General features: G+C 41.7%; 1 protein-coding gene across 12 annotated transcripts in view; it reads left to right on the top strand.

Annotated features, from left to right (window-relative positions):
* PRLR (prolactin receptor) overlaps positions 1-20,747 on the top strand; it is a 189,687-nt gene that overhangs the window by 107,818 nt on the left and 61,122 nt on the right. For 8 of the 12 annotated variants that reach the window (XM_086361380.1, XM_086361388.1, XM_086361383.1 and 5 more), the window contains exon 2: positions 18,891-18,951. The exons of the other annotated variants lie outside the window; for them this stretch is intronic. The gene's annotated coding sequence lies outside the window, so the exon portion shown is untranslated. The remainder of the gene's footprint in view (positions 1-18,890; positions 18,952-20,747) is intronic. 12 annotated transcript variants of the gene reach the window in all.

The raw sequence follows: 20,747 nt of genomic DNA, 5'->3' as shown, positions 1-20,747 counted from the left end.
CCATGAAATTAAAAGACGCTTACTCCTTGGAAGGAAAAGTTATGACCAACCTAGATAGCATATTCAAAAGCAGAGACATTACTTTGCCAACAAAGGTCCATCTAGTCAAGGCTATGGTTTTTCCAGTGGTCGTGTATGGATGTGAGAGTTGGACTATAAAGAAAGCTGAGCACCAAAGAATTGATGCTTTTGAACTATGGTGCTGGAGAAGACTCTTGAGAGTTCCTTGGACTGCAAGGAGATACAACCAGCCCATCTTAAAGGAGATTAGTCCTGGGTGTTCATTGGAAGGACTGATGTTGAAGCTGAAACTCCAATACTTTGGCCACGTGATGCAAAGAGCTGACTCATTTGAAAAGACCCTGATGCTGGGAAAGATTGAGGGCAGGAGGAGAAGGGGATGACAGAGGATGAGATGGTTGGATGGCATCACTGACTCAAGGGACATGAGTTTAAGCAAGCTCCGAGAGTTGGTGTTGGACAGGGAAGCCTGGTGTGCTACAATTCATGGGGTTGCAAAGAGTCGGACATGACTGAGCAACTGAATTGAACCGAGTGGCTAGAACTCTCCTTTAAATAAAAATTAACAAGACCTCATAGCAGTGAACTCAGAAAAGCATCACTGGCTTCTTACGGGACATAGCAACTTTCCCACTGGAAGGGGCAGAGATGCTGACCTAGAACAGGACATATGCTGGGTCCACATCAGTCCAGGGGGACAAATCCTGTCCATTTCAAGTATTTTCACTGATCAAAAGTACAATCAGACTTTATATGGGTGCAGGAAAGAAGTATGAACTGGTCACAGAAAAGGTGTTTAAATGAGCACACCAGATCATGTGGATACAAGCCACCTGGATTATTTTCTCCGGGCTTCTGTGACAAAGTGTCACAACCAGCTGGCTTAAAAGAATAGAAATGTATTTTCTCACAAGTTATGGAGGCTGTAAGTTGGGGACAAAGATTTCCTTGGAGCCTTGCTCCCTCTGAGACTCTGGGGAGATGCTTACCTTGTTTCTTCCTGACTTCCAGTGGTGACCGGCAGGCCATGGTGTCCTTAGCTTATAGCTGCATCCCTTCTGTCTCTGCCTCAGTCATCATAGGTCATTTTCCTTGTATGTCTCTGCTTCTTGCCCATGTGAGAAGTAATTAATCACATCACCCATGACCCAGTTTTCAAATCAGTTCACATTTTGAGGTATTGGGGGACTTTAATATCTCTTTCAAGGGGACATGATTCAACCCAGTACACTATCCAAACAAATGACATTGTGAGAAGGTTCCATTTGCATCTAATGTTGTGACTGGGCTTCCCAGGTGGCCTTAGAGGTAAAGAACCCACCTGCCAATGCAGGAGACGTAAGAGATTCAGGTTTGATCCCTGGGTCGGAAAGATCCCCTGGAAGAGGGCATGGCAACTCACTCCAGTGTTCTTGCCTGGAGAACCCCATGGACAGAGGGGCCTGGTGGGCTATTGTCCAAGGGGTGACAAAGAGTTAGACATGACTGAAGCAACTTAGCATGCACACACGCATGTGTGACCAGGCTCCTGACTTTACATGATATTAGAGCTAAAAATCCACTTCTGTCTGAAAAGTGATGTTTGGCAAGAAAGGTTGAGAGAACAGCCCAGACTCCATGGCCAGTGCTTGCCCCTTCAGGAGCATGTGTCCCCTCCTGTATGACATGCTCTCAAGTGCTGGGATGTCAACAAGGCAATGATCAAAGGGTAGACTGGAGCTTGCAGTGGGCAGGGTCGCTCAGAATTCATGACTCACCTCCTGTAGCTTGCCCTTGCCGCCCTCGCACTTATCCTCTCAGTTCTTCCCCCTCCGCCTTGCTCATCCTCCCTGCTTTGCTGGGAAACAAAAGCTGATTTGAATCTAGCCATTTTGATTTGGTGGCAAGTGAACTGTAAACCAGATTAAGCCAAAAGAAGCAAATCCAATGACTGTCGCAAGCAAGTTGTCCAATTATTGCTTTTTTTGCAGTGAGGGTAAAAGGCAGTTAAGGGCCTTATATATCATAAGGCAAATACTAATTTGCCTGAATCAGCTTGCCAAAGGGTAATCAGCAAACGGGTTGGTGCTCATCAGAGCTGCACAGACTGGTCTCTGAGGAGGTCAGAGCCAGGAATAAACCCTACCAGAAACTCCTGGTGAATCTAGCAAGTTCCCTGCCTTCTGCATGCTGAAGCAAAGGTCCAACCTTCACCTGACTTGTAGCCTGCCTAGGGTAAGTCACTGGACTTCTTGGCAGATTTCTGGTGCCACAGGCTCTCTTCTCTCTCTCCCTGGGTGAGGATCAGTTTCTCTGGGAGCGATGGGAAAGTGAAAATGTGTTTGCAGAATCTGTCCCTCACTCTCACCCTACTGCTTGTACCTGCCTCTGAGGTAGGTCAAGGAGGTAAACCATATCTGTTACTGACAGAGGACAGAAGGTGAGGGAACAGGAAGAAAAGCAAAGGGAAATATGTTCCAAAGGGGAAAAAAATTAGCAGTGGATAAAATGACAAAGACATCATTTTATGATGTAATAATCTCTGAATGATAAAGGGAGTGGATTTGGCCCAAATACTGGAATATTTCCAGATTTCAGGGCCTCCTCCTGTCTTGAGCCCCAGCTCCACATTTGGCATGGTTAATCCCTTGACCTTTGTGGAAATCCTCCCTGACGTCACTGGACTAGAGGCCTGGAATGGAAAGGAAGGGCTTTGTCAGAGCTGCATGAATCCACATGGCTCATCTCCTGACAGGAAAGCTCAGTGGAGAACAGGACTCTCACTGTTTAGAAACTGGACTAGGATTCCTATCCAGAGGATACAATTTGCCATTGCCTTTGTGGTTTGTATGGTGCATGCATTAGTAGTTTTGCTCATGTCCGATTCTTTGCAGTCCAATGGACTGTAGCCCACCAGGCTCCTCTGTCCATGGGGATTCTCCAGGCAAGAGTACTGGAGTGAGTTGCCATGCCCTCCTCCAGGGGATCTTCCTGACCCAGGGTATGAACGTGCACCTCTTAACATCTGCATTGGCAGGCAAGTTCTTTACCACTACCACCACCTGGGAAGCCAGTTTGTATGGCCAGTAGAGCAAACCAAGAACACTAAGGAAAGAACTTTTTCTCTTGATGCCTAAGTGCCAATCACAATTGTTTGGAGTTCTCTTAATTGGCATCCCAGGTCTCATCTAACTATTGTTGTAACACACATGTATTGACATAAAAGCTGCTTACATTTTCACCACCAACATCCCAAAAGATGCTGCTGCTGCTGCTGCTGCTAAGTCACTTCAGTCGTGTCCGACCCTCAGCAACCCCATGGACTCCAGCCTTCCCGGCTCCTCCATCCATGGGATTTTCCAGGCAAGAGTACTGGAGTGCGGTGCCATTGCCTTCTCCCCAAAAAGATGAGGCACCATCTATTTTTTCCCCTACCAGTTTCTGTCTATAGGGCTTTGTATTCATTAACAATTGGCTCTGTTCCCTTTGCAGTCTGGAGGCCCTGTTCCAGGTCACCTGTGATTTGGAACACTGGGTCCTTGGCAATGAAGTTAAGAAAAAGAAAGAGAACATGGGGAAGGAACCAAAGGTAGAACCAGATTTGAAGGTTTAGCCTGAAAGTTATATTTAGAGAGCCAGTTATATCTAGAACTCCAACTTCCTAGCCATCAGATACTTGACAGACAAGTTGAAAGTAAGGACAAGATTAATTATCAAGGCTCTTGGTGGGGAGTGGGGAGAGGAGGAAGGGGATAAATGCTTTCATGTTCGTCACTGTTTACTCAAAAAGAGTGTCACTAATAATGAAGGTTGATGAACGTGAAAGGATAGCTATTAGTTTTGCAAGTAAGTAGGGGAAATTACACACTAACATTTCTTTTAAATATTTTTATTATATACCATATTTTATATACCATATATACCATATATTTACATACCATCAAGTTTATCCCTTTAAAGCCTACAACTTAGTGGTTTTCAGTATATTTACAGAGTCACGCAACCCTCACTACAACCTAGTTTTAAAACCTTTCATCAACCACAGAAGGAATGTAGTACACATTAGCAGTCATTCCCTTTTCCCTTTTTGCCCTACCCCTGCCCCTGGCAACCACTAATCTATCTTCAGTTGCTGTGGATTGGCTTTTTCTGGAGAGTTCATATAAATGGAATCATGCTATATGTGGCCTTTCGAGACTGGCTTCTCTCACTCATAATATTGATTTTGAGGTTTGTCCAAGTTGTAGAATATGACAAGTACTTCATTCCTTTTTGTTGTTGAATAAGATTCCATTGGAGATATACCACATTTTACTTGTCCACTTATCAGTTGATGGACAACACACTTGTGTTTTACTTAAAACAGCGAATTGCCACAGTTTCAACAATCTGAATTGAATAGCTTTTTGCTGAAGGTAGGAGTTAATAAAACAGCTCCTGATCTTAATACGTTAGATTTAAGAGATAAGATTACTAAGGGATTTAAGATTTAGTTTTTATAGCAAAAAAAAAAAAAGATTTTTATTCAGGTTTGTGGCAAGTAGATGTTTGCAAGATAACCTAATGATATTAGTGTAATAAGGTCATGATATTTGTATTTGTGCTTTTCAGTTATCTCAGTAGAGTGGATCTATATAGAGAAGTGTTCACTCATCCCTTCTAATGAAATAATGTTAGAATGCTTGAAATCTCTTTACTACATCCACGTGAAATACAGCACCTGCCTTTGTGTTCAGCCAACAAGTGCACAGCTGAGTTTGAGGCCAAGCTCCATAGCTGGTCTGCCAGGAATCTACTGGTTGTACTGTCCTATTGTACTAGTTTTTGTCTTTTCTCTGCTTCTGACTCAGGTGTGAATGAGGAAGCATGGGAAAGAGGAGCAAGAGGGAGCAAATAAGGTTCTACAGATCTGGAAGGTTGCCTAGGATTCATATTCAAGCAGTTCCTTCTCAAGGTGTCAAAACTCTTCTTACATGGGGAGTAGTGGCCAGACTGCAGGCTCTGGAATCTAGGCATGGCCATTTCATATCTTTGTGATGTTGGGCAGGTACTTAATCTGTCTTTCTTGTTCTCATCAGAAAAATGAAGATAATAATGGTTCTTAGTTCTCCAGATGCGTTGAGGATTCCCATGATTCCTGGCACATAGGAAACTGGTAACCATGAATATTGCTAGCATGTATTCACTACTTGCTATTTCCTAGACACCGTGCATGGAATCTTCACAGCAATCTAAAAAGGTAGTGAAAGGTATTCCCACTTTGCAGATGAAGAAATTGAGATTTAAGGAAGTGTAAATATATCCTCCTCAAGGTCAGTTGGTTTAAAAATGGCACGAGTCACTTTTATATACCTTTCGGTCTGATTCAGATTCTTTACATGTCCATTACAGCAGGGTGCTTATATGCAATGAATCGGGCTAGTCAGTATGCTGCCAACTGGAATATAGCTATAACAACATACACATTTGTGTTGATAAAAATGAATAATGAATGCAATTGGGCCACTTTGGAAAATAATGTGACCAAAACCCTGGGGAGAAAACAGCAGTAAAAGACTAAGACGAAGCTGTTAGAACAAACATGGGGCTTAAAGGACCTCAAAGTAAGACATGTCATCTGGTGAGATCTGCATCCTCTCAACTCAGGGGAACCAGACCCTGTGGTTTATGGGAATTAAAAGAACATTGCACGTGGTACTTGGGTTAAAGAAGGTAACTGACTCATTTCCATTAGCTAGGGAATTAGTGCCTGTGTTAATATTCCATTTGTCAACTTAATGGTTTAAGGTGTTTCCATTGCCATCACCAGCAGCACTTTTAAATTAGCCTTGAGAGCTAAAGAGTAAACAGAAGCACAGTTTATCATTCTGTCAAGTTCAACTACCTAAAAAGGGCAATATCTGATAGTCAAGCAAACAACTAGACTGCAAACCACAAGTGTCAGCATTGACACAGCATTGACGCATTTACAGCTCCATGAGGGTTATTAACTGTGTTGCCCCAGGAGTCCAGAAGAAGACAGTTCAAGGGTTAGAGACAAATGGTATTTAGATGGTCCCCAACTAGCTGGAAACCTAAAACAGACTTTCCTTCTAACATGCCCTTCTGAACAGCCTTCCTGATTACACAGTGTGAAATAAGAACAGTTTTGGATACTAATCCTAAATAATCCTAAGTTTTGGATTCTAACTTTAGGAAATATTTATTCTCTCATATTTCTGTTTAAAAAGATGTTCTCAATTCAGATTACCACAACTATAGCAATCTGCTCTTTTAATTAAAAGAGTGTGTTCTTTCCCCACTTATAGTATTAGTGGCTTCAAATGCATAAAGAACCTTTTTGTAAACCAATTCATGAGAGTTTAGACATCAGGACAAAGGTAACATTTTAAGAATGTTCTTATGTTGCAATCATTTGGGGATTATTTTCTAAACCAATTTCTTGAGAATTCTGGCTAAGGCCTTTTCATCATTGGAAGGTTTTTTTTTTAAATTGTCCTTTTAATTAGGAGTGTAACCCTGGCTTGTAGATGCTACAAGCTTTTCTGGGAGGGTGGATTTACACATGTGGTCTCTGAGCTAAAAAAAAAGCAGAAAGTCCTTTGCTTCAGGTCCACTGCTGGTGGCTACCTCATTCAACCCATGGTTGCCCCAGTCAAGATGGCCACTGGCTGATTTAAGCAGACTCACATTCGGGCCATGGCTATTCATCGGACTAGAACAATCAGCCTGTTTTTTGGTGATTGTAATTTGGTGCTGTCAGGCTTATAAAATCCAGCTCTAAACTCTGCCCTTCCCTGCTAGTCTATCAAGCCGATCTGGACTTTGGTTCTTTGTAAACTATCTATAGTTCTCTTTATTTGTTGTTGTTCAGTTGCTAAGTCGTGTCCAACTCTTTGTGACCCCATGGACTGAAGCACCATGCCAGGCTTCCCTGTCCTCCACTATCTCTCAGTTTGCCTGTGTTCATGTTTGTTAAGTTGGTGATGCCATCTATCCATCTCATCAGCAGCAGCCCTCTTCTTTTTCTTTCTATCCTTCCCAGCATCAGGGTCTCTTTATTTACTCTACACTTATTCCCAAAAGGATTTAAAAGAACCTTGGTTAGATATGGCTCTGCTGTCCTGTGACCTGGGGCACGTTATAACAATTATAAAAGTTCTCACCTTTCACAGTGTTGCAGGGACTTCATGAACCTTATCTTGAGGAAGTAATTACCCTCAGGATACAAACTGAATTTCTGCTTCTGATAAAACTGGCAGATGGAAAATAGCTTGGGAAACAAGGGCACTGGACAAATGCAAGGGTCACCCTGTTAGTCAATGGACTAGAGTTTTAATGCAGAGTTCCAAAGAATAGCAGGGAGAGATAAGAAAGCCTTCCTCAGTGATCAATGCAAAGAAATAGAGGAAAACAATAGAATAGGAAAGACTAGAGATCTCCTCAAGAAAATTAGAGTACCAAGGGAACATTTCATGCACAGATGGGCACAATAAAGGACAAAAATGATATGAACCTAACAGAAGCAGAAGATATTAAGAGGTGACAAGAATACACAGAAGAACTATACAAAAAAGATCTTCATGACCAGATAATCATGATGGTATGATCACTCACCTAGAGCCAGACATCCTGGAATGCAAAGTCAAAGGCCTTAGGAAGCATCACTATGAACAAAGCTAGTGGAGGTGATGGAATTCCAGTTGAGCTGTTTCAAATCCTAAAAGATGATTCTGTTAAAGTGCTGCACTCAATATGCCAGCAAATTTGGAAAACTCAGCAATGACCACAGGACTGGAAAAGGTCAGTTTTCATTTCAATCTCGAAGAAAGGCAATGCCAAAGAATGTTCAAACTACCACCCAGTTGCACTCATCTCACATGCTAGCAAAGTAATGCTCAAAATTCTGCAAGACAGGCTTCAACAGTATGTGAACCGTGAACTTCCAGATGTTCAAGCTGGATTTAGGAAAAGCAGAGGAACCGGAGATCAAATTGCCAACATCCATCGGATCATCAAAAAAGCAAAAGAGTTCCAGAAAACATCTATTTCTGCTTTATTGACTACACCAAAGCCTTTGACTGTGTGAATCAGAACAAACTGTGGAAAATTCTTCAAGAGATGGGAATACCAGACCACCTGACCTGCCTCCTGAGAAATCTGTATGCAGGTCAGGAAGCAACAATTAGAACTGGACATGGAACAACAGACTGATTCCAAATTGGGACAGGAGTATGTCAAGGCTGCATATTGTCACCTGCTTATTTAATTTAAATGCAGAGCACATCATGCAAAATGCCAGGCTGGATGAAGCACAAGGTGGAACTAAGATTTCCAGGAGAAATATCAATAACTTCAGATATGCAGATGACACCACACTTATGGCAGAAAGCAAAGAACTAAAGAAACTCTTGATGAAAGTAAAAGAAGAGAATGAAGAAGTTGGCTTAAAACTCAACATTCAGAAAACTAAGATCTTGGTATCCAGTCCCATCACTTCATGGCAAATAGATAGGGAAACAATGGCAACAGTGGCAGACTTTATGTTCTTGGACTCCAAAATCACTGCAAAATGTGACTGCAGACACTTGCTCCTTGGAAGAACATCTATTACCAACCTAGACAGCATATTGGAGAAGGCAATGGCACCCCACTCCAGTACTCTTGCCTGGAAAATCCCATGGATGGAAGAGCCTGATAGGCTGCAGTCCATGGGGTCGCACAGAGTCGGACACAACTGAGCGACTTCACTTTCACTTTTCACTTTCATGCATTGGAGAAGGAAATGGCAACCCACTCCAGTGTTCTTGCCTGGAGAATCCCAGGGACGGAGGAGCCTGTTGGGCTGCCGTCTATGGGGTCGTGCAGAATCAGACACAACTGAAGCGACTTAGCAGCAGCAGCAGACAGCATATTAAAAAGCAGAAACCTTACTTTGCCAACAAATGTCTGTCTAGTTAAAGCTATGGTTTTTCCAGTAGTCATATATGTATGTGAGAGTTGGACTATAAAAAGAATTGACACTTTTGAATTGTGGTCTTGGAAAGATTCTTGAGAGTCCCTTGGACTGCAAGGAGATCCAGCCAGTCCATCCTAAAGGGAATCAGTCCTGAATATTCACTGAAGGACTGATGCTGAAGCTGAAACTCCAATACTTTGATGACCTGATGCAAAGAACTAACTCATTAGAAAAGACCCTGATGCTGGTAAAGATTGAAGGCAGGAGGAGAAAGGGATAACAGAGGATGATGGTTGGATGGCATCACTGACTCAATGGACTGAGTTTGAGTAAGCTCTGAGAGTCGATGATGGACAGGGAGGCCTGGCGTGCTGCAGTCCATGGGGTCACAAAGAGTCAGACATGACTGAGTGACTCAACTGAACTGAACTGAGAGTTTCAATGTGTTGGTTCAACACAGTGGGGTTTGGTTTTAACTCTGACCTCCAGAGAAGCCCTCATCCTGGATATTTTTCAAGAATAGGAGGTTGAAAACATCAAGACAAGGAGGTCAGGGTAGATATCCTGCCAAGGATCCATACAGGGAACTTCTTGGAAAGAAATGAATTGAGGGACTTGTCCTAAATATGAGTAGCTGGGAAAGGTCTTTGAATATTCCCAAAAGATGATTGCAGGAATATCTAAAATCTGGAGAAGGGATGACAGTGAAGTGAAAGTTGCTCAGTTGTATCTAATGCTTTGCAGATACAGTCCATGGAATTCTCTAGGCCAGATACTGGAGTAGATAGCCATTCCCTTCTCCAGGGGATCTTCCCAACCCAGAGGTCAAACCCAGGTCTCCCACATTGCAGTCAGATTCTTTACCAGCTGAGCCACCAGGGAAGCCCAGGGATAATAGACTATGGCTTAAATGGTAAGACTTCAGTCTCTAGAACCATAGCATAGTTGGAAGTTCCTTTACTCATCTTCTGGGCCTGGTCCAAGCCATTAACCCATCTAGAGTTTCATATGGTCTCTGCTTAAGCATCCACAGTGATGAGGAGTTGGTCTCCTATCACAGGGGCTCATTTCATCTTTGGAGCATAATAATCACCATTTAGTATGCATTCTTTTTAGTCCAGGGCTCCTGCCTTATAATATGGCCTATTTATTGTAGTTCTGCTCTGTAATGGACAAGTGGAATATCCAGGGAGACACTTCACTATGCTATTTTTGAACTTGAATCTGTTGTTCAGTTGCTAAGCCATATCAGACTTTGTGACCCCATGGGTATGCCCATGGACTACAGCATGCCAGGCTCCTCTGTCCTCTACTATCTCCCGGAGTTTGCTCAAACTCATGCCCTTGAGTCAATGATGACATTTAACCATCTCATCTTCTGCCACCCTTTTCTCCTTTTGCCTTCAACCTTTCCCAGCATCAGGGTCTTTTCTAATGAGTTGGCTCTTCACATCTGCTAGTCAAAGTATTGGAGCTTCAGCATCAGTCCTTCCAATGAATATTCAGGACTGATTTCCTTTAGGATTGATTTGTTTGATCTCCTTGCTTTCCAAGGGACTCTGAAGAGTCTTCTTCAATATCAAAGTTCAAAAGCATTAATTCTTCATCGCTCAACCTTTATGATCCAACTCTCACATCCATACATGACTTCTGGAAAAACCATAGCTTGGACTAGACAGACCTTTGTAGGCAAAGTGATTTCTTTGCTTTTTAATGCACTATCTAGATTTGTCATAACTTCCCTTCCAAAGAAAAGCATCTTTTAATTTCATGGCTGCAGTCACCATCCACAGAGAGCAGTGATTTGGGAATTTGAATCTACCGCTATGTAATTTCCTCCAGTTGGAGGATTTCTCTTCTTGTGCCTTTGAATACACTTCCTCAATGATCATAGCAGCCCTAAATGGTTTCCCAAACAACACACAAAGCCCCTGAGTGTTGGCACATCTTCCTACTCACAACTTCTCCTCATCTTCTGTGTCTCCTGTATCTCTTCCTTTCCTCTGATATCTGCACCCAACTCTCTTATGATTCTTTTGGAATCTAAGCATGAACTCAAAGCAGAAGACAGAGACTTCTAGTGGAACGAGCAAAGGAACTTGCTTTGAGCCCTGGCAAATTTCTCTAAAGCTATAAATATTATTATTTAGCTGATGGAGTGGGAAGGGTATTATGATAGAATATAAATGAATGTTCATTATAAATTGCAATGTATTATAAAGGCCCTGAAGACTTTAACATTAAATTCAAAAAGACCTCAAGCATCATGTAGTCCCAGCTCCTCGTTTTACACTAGAATACATTAAACAGAGAAGAAAACTGATCTATCCACGGACCACAGGAACCATTAGAGGCAGGGCTAAAACAGAACCCAGGTTTTGTCACTCATAGTCCCTTGCTCCCTCTACTGCCCCTCTGTTGAACAATGAGGGAAATCAGTGAAATCACTCATGCACAGACCCTAAACAGTACCCAGCATGTATTAGGTACTTGATTGCTGGTGGCTGAAGAAGTAGTCCAGGAAACGAATGAATGAATAAATGACTAGTACTTGTTTCTAAGGACATTTTACCATTTCCTCCAAACGTGTTTATGTTTTTAATCAGTTTTTAAGTAGGTGTCTATTAAGGACCGTGGTTATCAAAATGCGCTTGTGAAAGAAATGAGACAATGCATTAAAGTGCTGAAAAGCTGTGTCTGACAGTCAATAAATGTTAAGTCATTATTATCGTCCTCTGCTTTCTAGCCATTTTCTAAGTAAGATTATGCTGACACTGTAAGGACTCACCAATCTGAAAATCACTGCAGTCTACCTACAAAAGGAATTTTGTAATTGCAAAAGTATTACTACTGTTTGTCACTTCTTATCCTATTCTAACTAGGCTATCCATGCCCACCCCTTGTGTTTAGCACCCAAAAAGACACAAAGTGCTGCATTCTTTCACTTCCGCCTCTGAGCTTGTGTTTATTTAGCCCCTGGCCTTCAGGCTCTGTCTCCCATTGCAGCCAGCACTTGCCAGCTGGACCTGACAATTTGGCTTTGCACTGTGTGGACCTTAGCACTCTTGCTCTCTCTCTCTTTCCATTATCAACCTAAGTCAAGGTTTTGGAATTTCCCTTTGGTACGGTCCACTCCTGAGCATCCCAGTAGTTCTCCTCCTTCTGAACAAGGCCCATCCCCTTGACCCAAAATGGTGTGTTTTCCTCTCCATATGCTGGACTCCCCAACCTCCAGGATCTAATGCCTGATGATTGGAGGTGGAGCTGATGTAATAATAAAAGAAATAAAGTGCACAATAAATGTAATGTCCTTGAGTCATTCCAAAACCATCCCTCCGCAACACCGCTGTCCATCAAAAATTTATCTTCCACTCCTGATGCCAAAAACATTGGGGACTGCTGTATGGGATCAGCTTCTCTCCACATTGTAGCATTTGTTATTAATACTGATTTTTTTTTTTTTATACTGAGAACTGAGAGAATTTTAGGCTCTTTACATTTCTGTGTTTCAGGAAAGGGAAAAAATGTTGCCAAGGGTTATTTTTTTTTAATTTATTTTTATGTTAACCAAACTGGCTTTTTCCACCTCTTTTCATCAGTTGTCTCTGGTCTCCCAGATTGATGATGCTCAGATTCAACCTACCCTGGAAGAGTGATTCCTAAGTGCTTTATGGGGTTATTTTCCCTTCCAGGGCTTCATTCACAGATCTACAAATTGTCATAGTGATCTCTATCAAGTTGCCAAAATGCTTGAAACTTCTTTCTAAAAATCTGAATGTATCTGAGAATTTGACAAAAAGACTAAACTTCAGCCAATGTCAGTACAAAAAAAAAGCTTGTATAAATTCATCAGTTAGGGCTATACCTGAAGCTCTGATATGGACAGAAATATTATCTGTTTAATCTCTGTGTCTTATGATGAAATATCATTTAACATCTTCTCCTTTGTCAATGATACATCCATCCCCTTTATACTCCAGAATATAAGTTCCTTTGTCACCTGGATTTGATCTGTTTATAATCACAGCTCTGTCTTCAGCATCTAAAGTGTTTGGCAAACAGCAGGCAGCCAATCAGTGTTTGCTGAATACTGAAAGAATGAATGAGAAGCAGGATAGCCTTGTGGTTGGACCACAGCCTTTGACATCATCTCAGCTCGATTTTTGGTTATGCCACTTACCATCTTTGAGACCTTTCTGAATTTCAGTTTCTTCATCAATAAAATGGGATGATGATATGTCTACCTCATTGGTTTGGGGAGAATTAAACAAGATAATGTATATAAAGCTCTTAGCTCAGTAGCTGGCATATTTTCAGAACTTGATAAATGTTGACTGTTATGTCTGCTCTTTTCGGTGAAAATTCTGAATATTGAAGCTTATTAGAGGTAATTGAACTAATTTGACATGACTAGTACTGATGACTGTGCTAAAGACAAATTAGTTTAATTCATCTGTCAGCCAGATTTTATTTAAAGAGCCAGGTTGACAAAACATGTATTGGTCACACCCACCGTGTTTTAAAGTAGTATCCTAGGCTTTCAGGAGTGGGAAGGATGTGGAGATATATATGGCACAGCCTCTCTTCTCAAGAATATAAAATCTAGAACATTTACTGTGTGTGGTACTATACTGAGTATACATATATATGAGGTATTTCTACCACCCACATCCTCTGAGTTACTCTCGGTGCTTTGCAGAAAATTATTCTGTGACACTCAGCTTCTCCTTTGAATACTTTCAGTGACAAGAAACCTACCACCTCGAGCCAGCTCATCCTATTTGGGAATAGTCATCACCTTTAGAAAGAGCTTCCTGAAAACTAGCACAAATCTGTTGTTGTTCAGTCGCTCAGTCATGTCTGACTCTTTGCAACCCCATGGACTGCAGCATGCTAGGCTTCCCTGTCCTTCACTTTCTCCCAGAGTTTACTCAAACTCATGTCCATTGAGTCGGTGTTGCTTTCTAACCATCTAATCCTCCTCTGCCCTCTTCTCCTTTGCTTTCAATTTTTCCCAGCATCAGGGTCTTTTCCAATGACTTAGCTCTTCGCATCAGGTGCCAAAGTATTGGAGCTTCAGCTTTAGCATCAATCCTTCCAATGAATATTCAGGATTGATTCCTTTAGGACTAACTGGTTTGATCTCCTTGCAGTCCAAGGGACTCTTGAGAGTCTTTTAAAGCACCATAATTTGAAAGCATCAATTCTTTGATGATCTGCCTTCTTTATGGTTCAACTCTCACACCTGTACATGACTACTGGAAAAACCATAGCTTTGACTAGACAGACCTTTGTTGGCAATGTGATATCTTTGCTTTTTAATACGCTGTCTAGGTTTGTCATAGCTTTCCTTCAAAGGAGCAAGCATCTTTTTATTTCATGGCACAAATCTACCCCCTACAATTTTTACACACTGATCTAACTCCTGACTTCTGGAAACAACCAGAATAAATCTAATAGTTCCCTTCATATCAGAAGTCAGCAGAATAATGCCTACAGGCCAAATTCGGCCCACCATTTATTTTTGTAAATAAAGTTTTATTATAACACAGTCAAGCCTATTCACTCACATATTGTCCACAACTGCTTTTGCACAATAAAGCAGTCACAACAGAGAATGTATGGCCATCTTGGCCAAAAATACTTACTATTTGGTCCTTAAAGAAAAAATGTTCAACTACTGCTCTATATGACAGACTTCAAGCACTTAGAGACAACTAACGTGTCTCCTCTTAAAGTGGGAAGCCCAGAACTGAGCCTAGAACTATAAATGGAGACAGAATTAAGTGGTACTATCACCTTTCTTCTGGTCATCATACTTCCAATTATGTGATCAGAGATCAGGTCAGTCTTTGACACACAATACTGGAGTCTATAAAGGACTAAATCTCTGCAATTTCCACCCCAGGAGCTTCTGTTAAGTCACGCCTCCCCTCCTGCACTGGTGAAGCCTAGTGTTGAACACTGTTCACCAAACTTCAACCTTTCCAGTCTGTCCAAAATAATCAGAAAACAATTCAGCATATATTCAAGGGCTGTAGCAGTCAGGGTCAGAAAGGAAAAAGATGACATGCTCTGCTAAGATTTTTAATAAAATGTTATAATTTACATACTGGTGGGCAGAGTTGAGAAAACTAATAAGGGAATTTGTCACCAGCCTCTGCCTCGAGGGGAATGGCCAGGGAGAGGTCTTTCCAGAACCCAGAGATATGGAACCATGGAAAGGGGATGTCCACCTGGAACTGTGGCCATGGAGACAGAGACACTGCTGGAACCAGGCTAGGAAGAAGGCAGGGGTGTTGGGAGATAGGTTCCCTCATGTGTTCTTCTCCCATTCTCTGCCTGCTGTGGGTGGGACCAAACAGAGCTGAATGACAAGAGTCATAAGAGAGGATCCAGCCCACAGGGCACAGAGCAGAAGCAGGAGGAGTTGTGGGCATGAGGGTGAAGAGTGACAAGGGCTAAATGGTGTGTGTGCATGCATGCTAAGTCGCTTCAGTCATGTCTGACTCTGTGCAACTCTATGGACTGTAGCCCGCTAAGCTCCTCTGTCCATGAGATTTTCCAGGCAAGAATACTGGAGTGGGTTGCCATGCCCTTCTCCAGGAAATGGTGTGCCAGGCATTTTTTCATTCTGAATGAATAAATAGATGAATGAATGAAGTGAGTCCAAGACCTAGTACTCAATCAGTGATTGTTGAACTGCAAAAACGAGTGAAAAGACTACAATGTCCTTTATATTCTCTTGCCCCAGAATCTTGACTGAATTTCCACCCCTACTGCACCCCTCCTGGGCTCCACTCCCGCACCCTCCCCAGCCCCTGCTGACCCCTCAGGGCTTCCCGCCAAAGGGTAAAAAGAGTTTGGATTCAATTTGGGAGGTAACAGAGCAGAGCAGCAGTTGTTATAAACAGAGTTACAACATTATCAAGGAGAGGGCTTTAAGTACTGGAATCATTCCCCAAATCTAAAATACACTCTAGAATGTTCATAATTTTAAAATAAATGAAAAATTCAGTATCGCTGTATGCTATGGAGAAAAATGGACTGCTTCTGAGAAAGCTGTCCTGGACAGTTGCATGATGAGCACTCATTTCCAGATGCCTTGGGACTGGCCATTTTATGCTCAGATGGCCTCATCACATCATAGGCTTTTATTGCAAAGATGTCTGGATTCTCTGTCTGTTCCTCTATTTCTGTTTTATAGATAAGTTCATTTGTATCTATTTATATTCCACATATAAGTGATATCATATGATATCTGCCTTTGTCTGATGTGCTTCAGTTTACGGTTACCAGAGGGTAAACAGGAGTGAGGGATAAATTGGAAGATTGGGATTGACATATATACACTAATAATATATGTAAAACAGATAACTAATAAGGACCTACTGTATAGCAGACAGAATGCTACTCAATACTCTGTAAAGGCCTATATGGAAAAAGAAAGTAAAAAAAGACTGGATGTAATATATGTATAGGGCTTCCCTGGTGGCTCAGTGATAAAGAACCTGCCTGCCAATGCAGGAGACGTGAAGTCTATCCCTGGGTCGGGAAAATCCTATGAGTAGGGAATGGCTACCCACTCCAGTATTCTTGCCTGGGAAATCCCATGGACAGAAGAACTTGGCAGGCTACAGTCCATGGGGTTGCTGAAGAGTTAGACACGACTCAGTGACTAAACAACCATGTGTGTATAACTGATTCACTTTGCTGTACACATGAAACTGAATAACATTATAAATCAACTACACTTCAGTATCAATGTTTAAAAAAAGGTTGTCTGGTCTGTCCATTCATTAGGCCAGTAGCGATGATGTTGAGAGAGTAGGGTATCTGAGAGAGATTCAAGATGCATAAAGCTGCTGGTAGGAATCCACAGCTGCCGACTGTCCACTTCCTCCTCCAGGGCTTGAGTCAACATGGAGAATACTCAGCACTGGATTCTTCAAACCATAATCCCCAGAAGTCTGAATTTTGAAGACATAGAAATTATTTTTAAGTATTATTTATTCTGCTACTCTGGTTAGATTGTTTTTGCATAGAGTGTGCAAGAGAAAATTGAGCACTAAATTAGGAATTTTTCATGTGGGTGTGTGTGAGCACAGGTACACACATGCGCTCAGTTATGTCTGACTCTTTGTGACTGCATGGACTGTAGCCCACTAGGCTCCTCTGTCCATGGAATTCTCCAGGCAAGAATACTGGAGTAGGGGATCTTCCCAATCCTGGGGATCGAACCTGAGTCTCTTGCGTCTCCTGCATTGGCAGATGGATTCTTTACCACTGAACCACCTGGGAAGGGCATTGTTATCTATATGCATTTAGCAGCCTATTTTGTATTCAAGTCCTGAAATCCTTTTTTTTTTTCCTAAATCAGATCTATACTATTTTTAATATTTATTTTTATTTATCTGTTTGACCACACTGGGTCTTAATTGCAACATGTGAGATCTAGTTCTACAACCAGGGATTGAACCAAGGCCCCCTGATTTGTGGAACACAGAGTCTTAGCCACTGGACCACCAGGGAAGTCCCTCAGGTCCGCTCTATTAGCAATTGTCACCTTATGCCTCACAGAGCCTGGCCAATTAGTCTCCAGAGTTTAAAACATCTTAGACAAAATCTAGAGCCAGATAAACTGGAAGAAATGAGATAGAAATCACGATTCCGGATGGCCACAGCCCAGCTGATAGAAGCCCACACCCAATAGCCCGGGGAACGACATGGTTACAACCAAAAATTATTCACATTTCGAAAAGCAGGCTTTTGCCAATGCTCATATGAACCCATAAGATAGAATCCAACTTAAGCTTTGAGTTGAAGTGGCCAGGTTCCCAGTTTAGTCATGTCTATGACAGGATATGTCAATAAATTTCATTTAGGATCTCCAGGGCCAGATTTGCAAAATTGAATCCCAATTAGGATAACTGACAACATGTAACAAAGATCTGTAGATTAGGTAATGGTACTATATCAGTGATTTTTACTATTTGGTAGAGAATATGCCTGCCAATGCAGGAGACAGAGGAGATGCAGATTCAATCTCTGGATCGGGAAGATCCCCTGGAGGAGGAAATGGCGACACACTCCCGTATTCTTGCCTGGAAAATTCCATGGACAGAGGAGTTCGGCAGGCTACAGTCCATGGGGTCACAAAGAGTCAAACACAACTGAGCATGCATGTACTGTTAATATCAGTATTAATTTTCTGATTTTAATTAACTACATTACAGTTATGTAAGAGAATGCCCCTGCTCTTAGAAAAACATACTGAAATATTGAAGGGTAAAGAGACATCATGACTTATTCTCAAGTGATTCAGTAAAAATAATCACCTATGTATAAAGAAAAGAATAAACCAAATGTGGCAAAATATTAACAATTAGGGGATCTTGGTAAAGGGTATATAAAAAATTTTTAATATTTTTGCAAGTTATCTATAAGTTTTAAAATTACTTCATAATAAGGAGAAGGAAATGGCAACCCACTCCAGTATTCTTGCCTGGAGAATCCCATGGGCAGAGGAGCCTGGCTAGCTACAGTCCATGGGGTTGCAAGAATCGGACATGACTTAGTGACTAAACCATCACCACGAAGGTTGCTAGAGGGCTTCCACAGAGCCTCAGATAGTAAAGAATCTGCCTGCAATGCAGGAGACCTGGGTTCGATACCTGGGTCTGGAAGATCCCCTGGAAAAGGAAATGACCACCCACTCCAGTGTTCTTGCCTGGTGGTTGAAAAGACTTGGACACGACTGAGCGACTAAGGTTGCTAGAAAACTAATTAAAAAAAAAAAAAAAAGCTAGAATTGGCTTATGCCATCACTTAAGTGCAGTAATTTCAGTCTTGCTATTGCTGCAAAGTGAGTCAGAAATGGCATCTCCTGTTTCATCATCTTTGAGCTAAAATGAGTCATTTCCTCTTTCAGCTAAAGAACGCTTCTGTTCATGGAGGCAAATGCTGAGGATACTTTCCAAGTGAACCCTGAGGTAAGGGGAACTTGACATGTGCCCCTCGGTCACACCACCCATCTGTCCTGCTGTCGCTTCATCCAAGCTCAAGCAGGGACTCTTCTCTCTGGGCTCACAGACAGAATAATTCCAAAGCTGTCAATATCCACGTTGTTGCATTCTGCTGTTCTCAGACATTTTCATCTCCCTACCTGTTAACACATGATGCAGTTGGGGTGCAGTTATGGGAGATTTTAATTTTCTCTGTATAGTTTTCTGTACTTGAGAGAATTTCAACAATGACTGTTTTATTCTTTTTTTAATATAAATTTATTTATTTAAGTTGGGGGCTAATTACTTTACAACATTGTATTGGTTTTGCCATACATAAACATGCATCTGCCACGGGTGTACATGTGTTCCCCATCCTGAACCCCCCTTCCACCTCCCTCCCCATACCATCCCTCTGGGTCATCCCGGTGCACCAGCCCCTAGCATCCTGTATCATGCATTGAACCTGGACTGGTGATTCATTTCACATATGATATTATACATGTTTCAATGCCAAATCATCCCACCCAAATCATCCCACCCTCACCCTCTCCCACAGAGTCCAAGAGTGGTCTATACATCTGTGTCTCTTTTGCTGTCTCGCATACAGGGTTATCATTATCATCTTTCTAAATTCCATATATATGCATTAGTATATTGTATTGGTGTTTTTCTTTCTGGCTTACTTCACTCTGTATAATAGGCTCCAGTTTCATCCACCTCATTAGAACTGATTCAAATGTATTCTTTTTAATGGCTGAGTAATACTCCATTGTGTATATGTACCATAGCTTTCTTATCCATTCATCTTGCTGATGGACATCAAGGTTGCTTCCATGTCCTGGCTATTATAAACAGTGCTGCGATGAACATTGGGGTACACTTGTCTCTTTCAATTCTGGTTCCCTTGGTGTGTATGCCCAGCAGTGGGATTGCTGGGTCGTATCAGTAACTATATACATTGAAAAGAATGTTGACTTTTTTGAGTGGGAGTTCCTTTGCCAAAAACATAGATGGTAGTACCGAGATTCTTTTCCATTAACTGAAAGAGGCTAACTGATACTATGGATTTGTGGATGTCTTCAATTTCCTTGCAACACTAATTTCAAAGAAATGTGCTTTTAAGTGGATCCGACACTAAAGCATCTGCAAACAATGAGGGAGACCCAGGTTCAATGCCTGGGTTGCAAAGATCTCCTGGAGAAGGAAATGGCCACCCTTTCCAGTATTCTTGCCTGGAAAATCCCATGGACAGAGGAGCCTGGTAGGCTACAGTCCATGGGGTCGCAAAGAGTCAGACACGACTGAGTGACTTTACTTACTTTCACTTTCATGGCAGTTCTATTTCCAGTTTTTTAAGGAATCTCCACAATGTTCTCCATAGTGCCTGTACTAGTTTGCATTTCCACCAACAGTGTAAGAGGGTTCCCTTTTCTCCACACCCTCTCCAGCATTTACTGCTTGTAGACTTTTGGATAGCAGCCATTTTGACTGGCGTGAAATGGTACTTCATTGTGGTTTTGATTTGCATTTCTCTGATAATGAGTGATGTTGAGCATCTTTTCATGTATTTGTTAGCCATATGCATGTCTTCTTTGGAGAAATGTCTGTTTAGTTCTTTGGCCCATTTTTTTGATCGGGTCATTTATTTTTCTGGAATTGAGCTGCAGGAGTTGGTTGTATATTTTTTAGATTAATTATTTGTCAGTTGCTTCATTTGCTATTATTTTCTCCCATTCTGAAGGCTGTCTTTTCATCTTGCTTATAGTTTCCTTTGTTGTGAA

The sequence above is a fragment of the Bos grunniens genome, chromosome 20, assembly GCF_055505025.1.
Source record: "Bos grunniens cultivar Pamir isolate PY7600 chromosome 20, Bosgru_T2T1.0, whole genome shotgun sequence".
Taxonomy (NCBI): domain Eukaryota; kingdom Metazoa; phylum Chordata; class Mammalia; order Artiodactyla; family Bovidae; genus Bos; species Bos grunniens.
This window is presented reverse-complemented; position numbering and strand designations above follow the sequence as displayed.